This window comes from Triticum urartu, chromosome 5A (assembly GCF_056163025.1).
Source record: "Triticum urartu cultivar PI428250 chromosome 5A, HENAU_Tu73, whole genome shotgun sequence".
NCBI classification, from domain to species: domain Eukaryota; kingdom Viridiplantae; phylum Streptophyta; class Magnoliopsida; order Poales; family Poaceae; genus Triticum; species Triticum urartu.
The window spans coordinates 348,346,827-348,363,387 of NC_141877.1; positions in this window are offsets into that span (position 1 = coordinate 348,346,827).

Sequence of the window (16,561 nt, forward strand, 5' to 3'; positions counted from 1 at the left end):
GTGTAATCGGTCTCACCGAGATTACGTTATGCCCTAACTCTAACCATATCGGTCCTACCGAGTTGCATGTCGGTCCCACCGAAAATCCTAACGGTCACTAGCTTTGCTGAATCGGTCCGACCGAGTTTATCAATTCGGTCCCACCGAGATTGGCAAGTTGTGTGTAACGGTTAGATTTTGTGTGGAGGCTATATATACCCCTCCACCTTCTCTTCATTTGTGGAGAGAGCCATCAAAACGAACCTACACTTCCAACTTACCTTTTTCTGAGAGAGAACCACCCAAACTTGTGTTGAGGCCAAGATATTCCATTCTTAGCATATGAATCTTGATCTCTAGCCTTCGCCAAGTTGCTTTCCACTCAAATCCTCTTTCGACCAAATCCATATTCGGTGAGAGAGAGTTGAGTGTTGGGGAGACTATCATTTGAAGCACGAGAGCAAGGAGTTCATCATCAACACACCATTTGTTACTTCTTGGAGAGTGGTGTCTCCTAGATTGGCTAGGTGTCACTTGGGAGCCTCCGACAAGATTGTGGAGTTGAGCCAAGGAGTTTGTAAGGGCAAGGAGATCGCCTACTTCGTGAAGATCTACCGCTAGTGAGGCAAGCCCTTCGTGGGCGATGGCCATGGTGGGATAGACAAGGTTGCTTCTTCATGGACCCTTCGTGGGTGGAGCCCTCCATGGACTCGCGCAACCGTTACCCTTCGTGGGTTGAAGTCTCCATCAACGTGGATGTACGATAGCACCACCTATCGGAACCACGACAAAAACATTCGTGTCTCTTATTGCGTTTGAGTCCTCCAAACCCTTCCCTTTACATTCTTGCTAGTTGAATGCTTTAGTTTCCGCTGCTCATATACTCTTTTCATGCTTGCTTGAATTCTATTAAGATTGCTTGACTTGTACAAAGTTGCTAAAATCTGCCAAGAACTAAAATTGGGAAAAGGATAAGTTTTATTTGGTCAAGTAGTCTAATCACCCCCCTCTAGACATACTTTCGATCCTACAATCTCCCTAAGGGTCTGCGGCGGGCTCATGTCCTCGATGGCCTTGATCTTCTCTGGATTCGCCTCGATCCCATTGTGGGACACGAGGAAGCCCAGCAGCTTGCCGGAAGGGACATCGAACACGCACTTCTCCGGGTTAAGCCGCAAGTTCACTTGGCGCAGGGTTGCGAAGGTCTCCTCCAGGTCTTGAATCAAGGTCCTTGCCTCCCGAGACTTCACCACAATGTCGTCGACTTAGGCCTTTGTGTTTCTCCCGAGCTGCCGCCCCAGGGCGATGTGCATCAGTCGTTGAAAGGTTGCGCCCATGTTGCGCAATCCAAAAGGCATGCAGGTGTAGCAGTACACCCCACACGGGGTCAGGAAGGCTGTCTTCTCCACATCTTCTATCGGCATCGTGATCTGGTGATATCCTGAGAACACATCTAGGAAGGACAGCAGGTCGCACTCGGCAGTGGAGTCGACGATCTGATCGATGCGTGGGAGCAGGAACGGATCTTGGCGGCAGGCCTTGTTAAGGTTGGTGAAATCGACTCACATCCGTTCCTTCCCGCCTTTGTTCGGTACTACGACGGGGTTCGCCAGCCATTCGGGATACCAAACCTCACGAATGGCACCCGCCACCTCCAGCTTGCGGGTCTCTTGGATGATGAAGGTCTGCTTCTCAGTGGACTGCCGTCTCGCCCGCTGCTTCACGGGGCATACATTGGGGCATACCCTTAAATGATGTTGAATCACTTCCCTCGGGACTCCTACCAGCTGATTGGGCTCCCACACGAATATATCCTTGTTTGCGCGCAACAACTTCACCAATGCTTCCTCTTGACCTTGGTCGAGGATGGCACCTATGGTAAACGTGGCTCTTGAGGGCCCGTCCTCATTGACCGGCACCTGCTTGGTTTCCACCTTGTCTTGTGTGAACAACTACTTCTTCTTGGTCGGTACGGCTCCCTTGGGCTCGGAGGTGCCCGTGTTGGCAGGCTGCGCCACCGTGGCGGTTTTGAGGGCGAGCTTGAGCGCTGCCAGGGCCTCCTTGGCGTCCCCTTTGATAGTGAGGACGCCCTTGCTCCCAGGCATCTTCATGAGGTTGTAGGCCAGATGAGTTGCTGCCATGAACTGGGCCAGAGCCGGGTACCCGAGAATGGCGTTGTACGGGAGACCGATGCGGGCGATGTCGAAGTCGACCAGCTCGGTGCGGTAGTTGTCTCACGTGCCGAAGGTGACGGGAAGGCGGATCTATCCTAGAGAGAAAGTAGTGCCACCACCAACTCCTGAGAAAGGCTTGCTGAGGCTGAGCCACTCGAGTGGAACATGAAGAAGGCTGAACGCCTCCACGGAGAGCAAGTTGAGGCCAGCACCGCCGTCGATGAGGGTCTTGGTAATAGCCATGTTGCAGATGGTGAGCGTGCAGAGCATTGGGAGCACGCCCGAGCCGGCGGTGGAGTCGAGGTGGTCCTCTGAGCCGAAGGTGAGGTCGGCCTCCGGCAGAGCCCCCGGGCGTTTGGAAGCGGCACCAATCTAGCGGAGGAACGGCTCGATGTGGCGATCTTAAGGCAGTGCTTGAGAGCCTCCCAGCAGGGCCACCACTGCATGGTGCGCCGGTATCGTGTAGCGAGCAGTGAAGAGGTCGCGGTGTTCTCCCCGGGATGCCACCGTGGATCCAGGGAGGTTGACCAGCCAGGCGCGTGGCTCGCCGACGAGGGCCATGGGGAGCAAGTTAGCCATGACCTTGTCGTCGCCCCCGGCCTTGAGGATGACCTCCTCGTATGCCAATAGGAAAGATGATGGGTCTACCACGCCGTCGTAGCGCGGTGGCATCTCCGTCCTGAACTTGGGTGGCCATCGCACCTGCTGGAGGGCGGGGGGCAGGGCTCGGAGCCCCCTAACCCCGTCGTCAGCACCGGCCGTTGGAGCCGGTGGCGGGGCACCTGCCATGAGGGTGAAGTGCGGTGGCGCGGAGCGTAGGCCGATGGAGAGGAGCTATGACACACCCCTACCTGGCGCGCCAAATGTCGGATTTCGGGTTCCAGCAAAACCCTTAATGTTCAAACTCTGGGGTGCACGCGAAGATCTTTCCCTCCTACCGATCTACGCCCTAGCTCGCTAAGGTCTCGCGGACGAACTCGACGCACTCGCAACACAAAGACACAAGATTTATACTGGTTCGGGCCACCGTTGTGTTGTAATACCCTACTCCAGTGTGGTGGTGGTGGATTGCCTCTTGGGATGATGAAGAACAATACAAGGGGGAAAACAGCCTCCTTAGGTTGAGGTGCTCTTGTGTTCAGTGAACTCGTGTGTCGGCGTCCTGGGAATGGGGGTCCTCAGACATGCCTGCCTGCGGCCCACGGCGTGGCTAAGCCATCAGGCCGTATGACCCATCTTAATCAACAAGGCACCCAAGACCTTCGTGAGGGTCCATGCCTCGCGAGGCGGACGACTCAAGACCTCCTCTGGAGTGGCCTAGCTAGGTGATACATCTCCAACGTATCTATAATTTTTGATTGCTCCATGCTATATTATCTACTGTTTTGGACTATATTGGGCTTTATTTTCTACTTTTATATTATTTTTGGGACTAACCTATTAACCGGAGGCCCAGCCCAGAATTGTTGTTTTTTGCCTATTTCAGTGTTTCGAAGAAACGGAATATCAAACGGAGTCCAAACGGAATAAAATCTTTGGGAACGTGATTTTCTCACCGAACGTGATCCAGGAGACTTGGACCCTGCTCCAAGGAACAAAAGAGGCGGTCACGAGGGTGGGGGGCGCCCTCCCCTAGGGCACACCCCCCTGCCTTGTGGGCCCCTCAAAGCTCCACCGACGTACTCCTTCCTCCTATATATACACACGTACCCTCAAACGATCAGAAGAGGATCCAAAAACCTAATTCCACCGCCGCAACTTTCTGTATCCACGAGATCCCATCTTGGGGCCTGTTCCGGAGCTCCACCAAAAGAGGGCCATCATCACGGAGGGCTTCTACATCATCATACACTACAGGAATCAGCTACTTTGCCGTCTGCCACGGCGGACGGCAAAGGCCTGAACGGCGGACGGCAAAGGCCTTTGCCGTCAGCCGCGGACGGCAAAAGGCTCCGGCAAAGTAGGCTTTGGTAAACAGCTACTTTGCCGTCTGCTACTAACGGCAAAGTCTTTGCCGTCTGCGGCGGACGGCAAAGAGAGCGCGGCGGATGGCAAAGAGAGCGGACGGCAATAATTGCGCTGTCAGTCCGTTAAGTGGCTAACGGAAGGCCTTTGCCGTCCGCCGCTGACGGCAAAATTTTTAGGGTCTTTGCCGTCCGCCGTATGATGTCATCGACGCGTCACTACATGGCAGGTTCTTTGCCGTCTGCCACTGACGGCAAAGTCTTTGCCGTCTGCCACTGTAGGCAAACTGACCAAATGGGTCAGCTCCCAGGAAGCATAGCTGGATGCCACGTGGCTTCTTTGCCGTCCGCGGCAGACGGCAAAGAGCCCGTTGCCGTCAGTGGCAGACGGCAAAGAGCCTGCATTGCCTCTGTTTTTTCATATACCCAACCATTTTCACAGCAAATAGATGATACATATATATTTTTCACATGGCAAGTTCACAGCAAACATATGAGATATCCAACACATATAATTTCATCATACATGCATAGTTCCATCAACCATACATAGCAAGTTCGAAATATACATGCATCAAACCATACATATTACAATAGTGTCATCCTACCATAGATGCATAGTTCATAGATACAAAGGAAACATAGTTCATCCAAACAAGCACTCCATCTATGCAAGCTTCCGTGAAGTGAATGAATTCTGCAAAATGGGAAATAAGAAAGTTAGAAGAAGAAGATTAGAAGAAGAAGAAGAAGAAGAAGAAAATGAAGAAGAAGAAGAATATATGACATTTATGAGCTAATTTAGGTGAAATTGATCATTTGTGAGCTAACTTAGGTGAAATGGATCGTTTATGAGCTAACCTAGGTGTAATGGATCGCTTATGAGCAAACTTAGGTAAAATGCATCATTTTAGAGGTAACCTAGGTAAGATGGATCATTTTGGAGCTAACCTAGGTAAAATGGGTCATTTTAGAGCTAACTTGGGTAGAATGGATCATTTATGAGCTAAGTAAGGTTAAATGGGTCATTTTAGAGCTAACGTAGGTAAAATGGATCGTTTATGAGCTAAGTAAGGTAAAATGGATCATTTTAGAACTAACTTAGGTAAAATGGATCGTTTATGAGCTAACTAAGCTAATTATGCCATTTTTGACATAAGTAAGCTAAGTACATGTCATTATTGAGCAAACCTAGTTAACTAAGCATATTAGAGCTAACTTTGGTCATTTTGGAGGAAACAAAGCTAAGTACAGATCATTTTAGAGCTAACTTAGGTAAAATGGATGGTTTTGGAGGTCAGTAAGCTTATTAAGTCATTTTGGAGGTGAAGAAGCTAAGTCTAGGTCATTATGGTAAGCATTGGAGGAAATAAAGCTAAGTCTAGGTCTTTATGCATGTGTTAAGCAAAACACTAGATAAACTTACCAAGATGTAGGAGGTGTAGGAGCGGGGTGGCTCGTGTCGGTAGCTGGAGAAGGATCGTGCGATGCTTGTCTGGAGTTACGCTGCACCAAAGATCATTTCCAATGTCTTGTTAGGATGATGACACTCAAATGTTAAGACTAGCAAGTAATGTCCATTCAATAAAACTCACCGTGGTCCCAGGAGCAATCACTGGCATCGGCGGAGCGGTCTGGCCTGTCTTCTCGCACACAGACTGCACATTTGGTTTTGATGACTCAGTCATACTAGTTAGTAATGAGACAAACACTACATGAATGTTTTGGCTAATCTGCAGAAGAAACTTACCACAAGGAGCTCGTACATGGCCCTTGCCTGCATGTCATTCCGTGCCCTCTCCTCCTCCATCATCTTTGTCGTCCTCTCCTCCAACTCCCGCTGCCTCTCCGCCGCCTCCGCCAGAAGTTTCTCCGTTCTATCTCTCTCACTCTGTATAGCAGCCTGCAACACCACTCACATGACCATTTGTAATCATTGATGGAAGCGCACAGAATGTAATGGAGAAAGATAACTGAGTACGTATCACTAACCTTGATGGCGAGTTGCACTGGCCGTTCACGAGGCCTTATCTCAGGAGCGGAGCTCGACTGGCGCGCCTTGATCTCCGGGAGAGTGCTAGGACAACGGATAAGTCCATCTCCAATGGCTATGGAGCCATGGGACCTCCCGCCACCAGATATCATCAACAGCTCTGGATCAATGGGACCCTGGCTCGGGTTAAAGTCCTCCCCTTTCCTCGCCTTCCCCTCATCTCTATATCTCACGAGCTTGTTGTGGGAGGAGATGTTGGTGAAGTTGTTTGCATCATCGAGGTCAGACTGAGAGAAAGCCTTGACTTTCTTGAAAGAGGCAGTGTGGGCCATGGCATACAGGTCGTACACCTCTGGCACCTTATCCGCCTTATTGTAGCGTGCCTGAAAGAGAGAAACAATGAAAATTAGTAATTAAAGGGCTCAAGCTAGCATGATGAATGAATTGCATGAATCATGAAGCAAACCACATACCCAGTTGCGCCCGAACTGATATAAGTTGGAGCTGCCTTGATGGTGTGGCACACCTTCCATTTGGGCACGTTTGTCCTTGGCCTCGTTGTGGAGGGCTAGCCATTGTGGAGAGCACCACTCATCGACCAACACCTCCCAACAATCCATCCGATCCGCACACCATCTCGGAGGCGCCTAAGTTGGCAAATAGAAACTTGAGCGCTACGGCTAAGAATTACTAAATGAAGGAACTTAAGTAGAGAAGGCCTTAAGAATTACCTTCATGTACTTCTCCTTACTCAGGAACTTATCGCGGCATGCCGGCTTGGTCTTCTTGATACCACGCAAGGCGTAGTAGTCTCGAACAGCCTGCACCCGAGCCTCGTGCCGTAAGTTCTGGAGTAGGCGCTTGCAGACGTTCTCGATAACATGTGCCGCGTCCTCCTCGTATCCCTCCTCACACCTGTAGAATGTCTGCAATCAAATGAGACAATATTGATTAGTACAATTAATAACTATCTAGTTGAAGATTTATAAATGTGTAAAGGAGAAATTACCCAAAACTTTCTGATCACCATGTCTGCCCTCGTGTCGCACACGACACCGTCGATAATCTCATCCGGCGGGGCCGGGGCAGCCACGTAGTGCTCCCAGCTCAATCCAAGCTCTGGAAGCCGACCCTCACCAGGCAACGTGACAAACCCCGGGAAGTTTTGCCGGCAAAGAACTCCAAGGACGGAGTTGGGCCGGCGGACACTATGATGGTGGTCCCAACCCCTGCAGCATGACAAGGCCAACGCATTAGTTATTTGAAAAAACGTGAATGCACAAGGTACAAAAATATTAAATGCACTTACGTACCTCTCCCCATCAGGGAAAATCAACCACCTCTGCTCGCGGGTCACCGGCACGGACGGGAGCCGTGTAGCACCACGCTGGTAGACGGTGCCCCCCTCCTCCTCAAGATCAGTCGGCTCCCCACCATCATCAGCATGGCCACTCGGCTCCTCGGGCTGATCCGGCCAGGTACCCCATCCGGACGTGTGCTCCTCTGGGGTCACGTGGGCTGAACTCTCGTGGGCCGAAGGCCAGTTGACCCGAGGCTCGTGGGCCCAAGACCCGTGGACCGGAGGCTCGTGGACCGGAGTCCGTGTAGCCTCCTCCTCGGACGAGTCCACCCTAGCAGTCACGTGCTCGGGTGAAACAGCCGGGGGTGGCGGCGAGGAAGGCGCCGTAGCCCTACCTCCTCTCCCACGACCACGTGCCCCACCTCCTCTCTTCCTACCTCGAGCTCGTCCCCTGCTGGGCACCGCGGTCGACGAAGAAGGGCCCGGTGGTGTGGCCATACTGTCAAGCAACGCTCGGTGGAGAGGTGCGTCTGGAATGGAAGACCTCAGACCACGCTCCCGACCAGCGCCCACCATCTTTCAACACCTGCCATGACAAACAGTAAACAAAATTAGTACAACATAAAAAAAGACCGACATGAATAATAATATTTGTATCACTTAAGTGTATCATCATCAAGTACAACATAAAAAAAATGTAATACCTGACACTACTAATAATCTCGATCAGTATCATCAATAAATGCATAATCATCATCATCACTATAATCAATGACGGGCTCATAGGGTTCATTGGCATCAACATGTGCAAGGCCACCTTGATGTAATCGGTCAAGCATTGACAGGTCATCCGCAGCAGTAACCTCTTCTTGTTCCGGCTCTTCTTGTTCCTCCTCTGGGGTGATGTCGGATTCATTGTCGCTGTCTACTTCAATGTTTTGGGGTGAAGTATAGCGGTTCTTGAAACGCTTTTTGGAAAGACGTGTCTCTTGGAAGAATTCTCCTTCATATGTGTCTGGGTTAATGTGAGGTTCATAATCCTCTTCCTTTGGGGGAGAAAGTCTAGCACGTGGCGGCACTTCATAAACGACATCCCAACCTTTCAGATTTGGATTAGTTTGGCAGGCCCACGGTAGATAGAATACTTGGGTCGCCTGTTGAGCCATAATATAGACATCAGGAACATCTAAATGAGTGCTTTGGTTGATTTCAACTAGCCCTACATGCTCATGAGTCCTTCTAGTCTCCTTCGGCTGAAACCAATAACATTTGAAGACTACGACATTCGGTGGATTTTCACCATAGAACAGAAGTTCATAAATTGCTTCAACTCTCCCATAATACTCAGTACCTCCTTCGCCGATAGCAGATACACAACAATTTGTTGACTTTCGGTCGGCCATAGATAGCTCTTTGCCATAGGTACGAAAGCGATACCCGTTGATGTCGTACTTGTCAAATGAACGGACCTTATAGTCAAAACCATTAGCGACTTGTCTCAATTCGGCGTCCATAGACTCTGAATTAGCCTACAAGTTTAATATGAAAGGATTGTTGCATTATGCACAAATTAGCGAATGATATGAAATTGTCTAATAGAAATTACCGTTTGTTTGAACCAAGAGATGAAACCGGGATAGCCACCTCCTTGCTTTGCGAGAAGCTCATACTCTTCGATGGAATCCTTTTGGATCTCCGCTCCATACGAGAATATGGTGACGTATCGACTATATGACATATCCAGGAATAAGAGTAGTTCAAAGGAAATAGAAGTTGCGAAACAATGTACCGAGAACTTACTCGATGTACGGCCGCACTTCTATCAGGTTCTTGAAGATATACAACGAAATGGTCCGCCATTCTTCGTTATCCAAAGATACTGGATATGAAACACTAGCTGGTGCGAGATTCCCTTTGAATAGGCTGAGGTTGGATCCACCCTTTTTAGGCTCGTCAGCATTGTACCGAGGCTTCGGATTATGCAAATGACGATTTTTGGCTTCGTAGTGCGCTGTTACGAAGTTTGCCGCCTCCTCTGTGATGAATGCCTCAGCCATCGATGCTTCAATTCTACGTTTATTTTTACATTTTTCTCGAAGCGTCTTCTGCATCCTCTCAGTTGGGTAGCACCAACGATTTTGCACGCCCCCCCCCCCAATCTTGCCTCGGTCGGGAGATGCAAAATCAAATGCTGCATTGGATTAAAGAAGCCCGGTGGAAAGATCTTCTCTAACTTGCAGATCAACTCCGGCGCCAACTCTTCCATTTCTTCTAGCACGCCAGGCGATAGTTCTTTCACACAAAGAACACGAAAGAAATAGCTGAGTTCTGCCAGTACTAGCCATTCATCCTCAGGGATGAAGCCACGCAACATCACCGGCATTACCCGCTCAATCCATATGTGCCAATCATGACTCTTGAGACCAAATATCTTTAGTTTATCAAGATTCGCTCCCCTCTTTAGATTCGCTGCATACCCATCGGGGAACATCAACTGCTGTTGCACCCACAAGAGAATTTCCCTCATAGCTGGCCTTCCAAGATTGAACCATGCCTTTGGCTTCGTCCAGTTCTGCTTTCCTTTCGGTTCTTTCATGTTTTGTAACGGCCTATCACATAGCGCCTCCAGATCGACTCTAGCCTTAGTATTATCCTTTGACTTCCCATCTATGCCGAACAATGTACCAAAAAGTGCCTTGGCGATATTCTTCTCAGTGTGCATCACGTCGATGTTGTGTGGGCAAAGGAGGTCTTTGAAGTAAGGCAGATCCCATAAGCATGTTTTGTGAGTCCACGCATGCTTAGTATTGTACCCCTTGAAGTACCCTGGACGTTGTGGATCTGGCTCGAGAGCGTTTAACTGATCCAGGGTCTGTTGGCCTGTCAATGCAGGTGGTGCAGAGTTTTTGACAACTCTACCCCTGATGAAGTTCTTCTTGTCTTTCCTGAACTTATGGCGACGATCCAGGAACTGTCTATGCATGTCAAAGCAAGAAAACTTGCGACCGGCCTGAAGCCAACGAAACTCAAGAGCTCCCTTGCATGTGGGGCACGGGAACCTTCCATGCACACACCAGCCAACGAATAGCGCATACGCCGGCAAGTCATGCGTCGAGTACATGTACCAGACATGCAGTATGAAGTTCCGTTTGCTAAAGGCGTCGTATGTCTTGAACCCATTATCCCAGGCTTCTTGCAATTCGTCCTTAAGCGGCTGCATGTACACATTCATATTTTTGCCCGGATAGTTGGGTCCTGGAATTATCAACGTCAGGAAAATGTTCTTTCTTTGCATAATCTGTCCGGGGGGGAGATTGAGTGGAAAGACAAATACGGGCCAACAACTGTATTGGACTGCCGTCATACCAAACACACTGAACCCATCCATGCTGATGCCGACTCGAGGATGCCTCGGATCTGCCGCTTTGTCAGCATGTAATTCATCAAACCTTTTCCACGCAACACCATCCGATGTGTGTACCATCATCAGATTCCCATGTGCATCTAGTTCGGTTCTTTTGCCTGTTTTGTGCCATGTCATCTGTCTGGCCGTCTCTTCGACCATGAAAAGATGTTGAAGTCTTGGTACGATTGGCATATACCGAAGAACACTAACGGGGATTTTGGTCTGTGTCTTCTCACCCATACCGTTGTCTACCACAATATACCTGGAAGACTTGCAAATGGGACAATAGTTCAAGTCCGCATAGTCAAGCCTAAATAAGGCACATCCTTTCTCATAGGCATGTATCTTCTCATAGGGCATCTTCAGTGCACGGAGGATTTTGTCCGACTGGTACAGGTTTGCAGGCATTACATGGCCTTTGGGTAGAAACCGTCCAAATACTGTCATAATTGCGTCATAGCATTCTCTGCCCAAGTTGAACTGAGCCTTCAGAGCCATTACCTGTGAGATGGCATCCAACTGACAAAGCTCAGTGTGCTTGTGGAGCGGACGTTTCGAAGACTCCAACATTTCATTGAAGGCCTTTGCAGATTCCTCCATCTCCTCGTCTGAATCCCGAGCATCATCATAGCCTTGCACCATGTTTTCCTTCCCGGTACCATGCTCGTCGGTGCGACGACGATCCACCTCAGCTCGGTCACGTTGGGCAGACTCACCATGAAATGTCCACACCGTATAATCGGGCGTAAAACCACTCTTCTGCAGGTGTTTGCCCATTTCAGCCTCTGTCTTCTTTTCCCAATTGCCGCACCGGAAACAGGGGCACCAGGTTTTCTTTTGGCCATTTGCAAATGCGGCTTGCACAAACCCCTTAGTTTTTGTGAACCATTCAGCGCTCCATTTGTTCTGACCAGTGTGACCGGTATACATCCAAGCACGGTCACTCATCTTGACTTTCAGAGATACTGGACACACAACAATTATATATGTAATTCACCATGTATGTATTCATCAGTTGATCTACTTTGTCAATTTTATTACGTCCATGCAACCTACACTCTAATAGGTAATGATAGGTCCTAATCCCACCCGTGTATGTGTAGATTGGGTATATTTTCCCATGCTATGCTCCGGATCCGATGCAAAATTTCGGCAGCACCTCCCCGCTGTTCTCCTGATACACGTCTCTGCAATAAACAGAGAGGATGTGTACCCGGAGAACAACAGGGGAGGCACTGACGAAATATATGCGTCGGATCCGGAGCAAAGCATATGGAAAAACGAACCCAATCTACACATACTCGGGCTGTCCATGGATAGCGTTGGACAATTCGAAAGAATCAAGGTTATAAATATGCAAATGCATGCATATTTATAACTATGACGCTTTCGAACGGGAGACACATATTGGTTACGCATACTGATGATTCAAGACACATATATAGCTAGCTATCAAGTTTCATCGGAATAGATCAAATAATTAATGGGGGAGGAGGACTTGTCATTTGTGCTCACCCACGAACGAAGGGGCAGAGCTCGTCAAACGCACGGCGAGGTCGTCGAACACCAAACCTCGCAGCGATGAAACAACTGCACATTTAAAACTACACGATCAACACAATTATATATGATGTTTTTCATAACAAAATCGAAAAATATATGACCTAACTAATAATTCACAAATATATGACCCCGTCGGCCTCTGGAAGGCCAAAGAACACCTTTTCGGGAGGTGTCGGTGGTCGGGGTGTCCTGTCGGTGTCGGGGTGCCGGGTCGGGGTTGGGGTGCCGTGTCGGTGTCGGGGTAAGGGTGGGTGTGGTGTCAGGGTGTCGGTGTCGGTGTCGGGGTGTCGTGTCGGTGTCGGGGTGTCGTGTCGGTGTCGGGGTCGGGGTCTCGGGGTCGGGGTGTCAGGTCGGGGTGCCGGGTCGGGGTCGGGGTGCCGTGTCGGTGTCGGGGTCGGGGTGTCGGGTCAGGCTCGGGGTCGGGGTGTCGGGGTCGGGGTCAGGGTCGGGGTGTCGGGGTCGGGGTCTAGGGGTCGGGGTGTCGTGTCGGGGTGCCGGGTCGGGGTTGGGGTGCCGTGTCGGGTCGGGGTGCCGTGTCGGGTCGGGTTTTTTTCCTCTTTTTTCCTTTTCTTCTTCTTCTTCCTATTCTTCCTTTTCTTCCTTTTCTTCCTTCTTCTTCTTCTTCTTCTTCTTCTTCTTTCCTTTTTCCTTTTCTTCTTCTCCTCCTCTCCTCTTTTTTCTTCTTCTTCTTCTTCTTCCTCTTCTTCTTTTTTCTTCTCCTCCTCCTCTTCTTCTTCTTCCTTTCCTTTTTCCTCTTCTTCTTCTCCTCCTCTCCTCTTTTTCTCTTCTTCTTCTTCTTTCCTCAAACTAAACTAAACCTAAAACTAAAACTAAATCTAAATTAAACATAAACCTAAAACTAATAAAACAGAAAAAAAGGAAAAAACTAAATCTAAACCTAAAACTAAACTAAAACTAAACCTAAAACTAAATCTAAACTAAAACTAGAAAAGAAAAAAACAGAAAAAAAGGAGGGGGCTCACCTGGGGCAGGGCCGGTGGAGGAGGGGGGCGGGGCGGTGGAGGAGCTGGCCGGGGCGCCGGGGCGGCCTGGGGTGGCGGGGGGCCGGGCCCGGGGCGGTGGGGCGCGGGGCGGCGGGGCGCCGGGGCGGCGGGGGGCCGAGGCGGCGTGGGGCCGGGGCGGGGGGCGACGGGGCGGCGGGGCCCCGGGGAGGTGGGGGCGACGGGGCGGCGGCGGCGGGGGCGAGAGGCGGCGGCGGTGGGCCGGGTGGGAAGTGGGGCGAGGAGAGAACAGAGAGGGGCGGGGGGCATACGGGCCGTTAGGTACTGCCTCTTTGCCGTCCTCCTTTTGCCTCTTTGCCGTCTGCTGGCAGACGGCAAAGAGGTGGGCCGTTAAGTGTTTCCCAAACGGGCGGGGGGTGGGGGCCACCTCTCTCTTTGCCGTCCGCCAGCTGATGGCAAAGATTCTTTGCCGTCAGCTAGCAAACGGCAAAGATCTGGCGGACGGCAAAGAGCTTGTTTGCCGTCCGCCAGATCTTTGCCGTCTGCTTTTTGGTAGCTGATGGCAAAGAGCTTCTTTGCCGTCAGCTAGCAGACGGCAAAGAGCTGGCAGATGGCAAATTAGCTGATTCCAGTAGTGATAGCCCCTCCGATGAAGTGTGAGTAGTTTACCTTAGACCTTCGGGTCCATAGTTAGTAGCTAGATGGCTTCTTCTCTCTTTTTGGATCTCAATACAAAGTTCTCCCCCTCTCTTGTGGAGATCTATTCGATGTAATCTTCTTTTTGCGGTGTGTTTGTTGAGACAGATGAATTGTGGGTTTATGATCAAGTCTATCTATGAATAATATTTGAATCTTCTCTGAATTCTTTTATGTATGATTAGTTATCTTTGCAAGTATCTTCGAATTATACGTTTGGTTTGGCCAACTAGATTGGTAGTTCTTGCCATGGGAGAAGTGCTTAGCTTTGGGTTCGATCTTGCGGTTTCCTTACCCAGTGACAGAAGGGGCAGCAAGGCACGTATTGTATCATTGCCATTGAGGATAACAAGATGGGGTTTATTTCAGATTGCATGAATTTATCTCTCTACATCATGTCATCTTGCTTAAGGCGTTACTCTGTTTTTAACTTAATACTCTAGATGCATGATGGATAGCGGTCGATGAGTGGAGTAATAGTAGTAGATGCAGAATCGTTTCGATCTACTTGTCACGGACGTGATGCCTATATACATGATCATGCCTACATATTCTCATAACTATGCTCAATTTTGTCAATTGCTCAACAGTAATTTGTTCACCCATCGTAGAATACTTATGCTCTTGAGAGAAGCCACTAGTGAAACCTATGGCCCCGGGGTCTATTGTCATCATATCAATCTCCATCACTTTTATCTTGCTTTGCTTTTCTACTTTGCTTTTACTTTTTACTTTGCATCTTTATACCAAAAATACCAAAAATATTATATCTATGAGATCTCACTCTCGTAAGTGACCGTGAAGGGATTGAGAACCCCTAATCGCGTTGGTTACGAGTAGCTATCATTTTGTGCAGGTACGAGGGACTTGAGCATGGCCTCCTACTGGATTGATACCTTGGTTCTCAAAAACTGAGGGAAATACTTACGCTACTCTACTGCATCATCCCTTCCTCTTCATGGAAAACCAACGCAAGCTCAAGACGTAGCACTAGGCAGGCTCACAAGGAGCGGAGATATCAAGGCAGGGAAAACATCACGAGGCCCTCGTGATGTGATCCATGACGCACGAAACCAGGTGGGCGCCAGTGCGTGCAGCGTCCTTGTTTCCTCTTTGGTGCTAAGGAGGCCAGCGTGGGCGAAGAGTACCGAGGCATCAGACAAAGGTTGCTATATTGGTGCAACGAGACCAAGACCAGGAGGACGGCAAGACGGAGGTCATCATGGAGCCCAAGACGGCATCACTACCAGAGCCTTTCGCAGGTGTAGACCACTTTTGTCAGGATAGCTTGTACTAGCTGTCCCCTTCAAATTTGCCCGCCATTGTTGGCTCCCTTCCCGCTTGATATTTGGGAAGAGGACCATGGCCTCTATAAGTAGAGCTAGTCACCATAGTAGAAGACAAGAAGGCAGAGCCTCAGGCATCTCATCTTAGCTTGATCCAACCCGATCGAGAGCCTGCTCACAAGAACACCTCAACCTCAGGAGGCTGTTCTTGCCTTGTACTGTTCATCATCAGCCCTAGAGGCAATCCACCACCACCACACTGGAGTAGGGTATTACATCACAACGGTGGCCCGAACCAGTATAAACCTCGTGTCTTTCCGTGTTGTGAGTTCATCGAGTTCGTCCGCGAGATCTTAGCGAGCTAGGGCATAGATTGGTGGGAAGGAAAGACTTCGCGCGCACCCCAGTGTTCAAACCTCAAGGGTTTGCCGAAACCCCACGTCTGACATTTGGCGCGCCATGTAGGGGTGCGCCGGAGCTCCTCCTCCACCGGCCAGCTCGTCGACACTCCTTATCCATGATGTCTGGTGACTCAAGGGCCGGCTCCGACCACTAGCCAGCCTGGCAAGCCCGGGCAACGCCGCCTGCCCATGAAGGTCTCGACCCCGCACTCCAGGCGGCACGGGCGCCTCCAAACTCCGCTGGGCGCGGGCAGCACGGCTAGGTGTCATCCACCCTCACCCCACGGTAGGTACGGGCCGCCGCAAGAGCGGTGAGCCATGCTGCAGCAACGGCGCCACACTCACGGCGGGAGCAAGCAAACATGCCGGCAGCGCTCACCGTGGCAAGGGAGCTGCTGCGGTGCAGGCTGATGGAAAGTGGTCAGGACACACTTCTGGAGCATGTTGCCAAGCTGCTGGATGCAGCAGCGTCGGGAGCGCCACCCTTCTACTATTGACTTCCTCCCTAGGCCGCTGCAGGGCCGTGCGGCGAACCTCACCACATCCGCATGCCATCAACTACGCCGGGGGGCTTCATCAACATCAGCACGGCCAGTGGCGTAGGGGGCTCCGACTCCCCCATGCCACCTGCGGTGGGCGCAGGCGCAAGCGTCGCCCCCCATGGTCCCAGCCGGATGCCGTGCTGTCATCCCCAGGGTGCCACCATGGGCCGAGAAACATGGAGTGTGGGGCACCACGGTGAGGTGTTCGGGGTAACGGCCCCGGAAGCCTACGTGCCCCGCATGATGGAGCAAGGGTACGCACCAGAGGATGACCCTGGCTCGTTCGTTGGAGAAG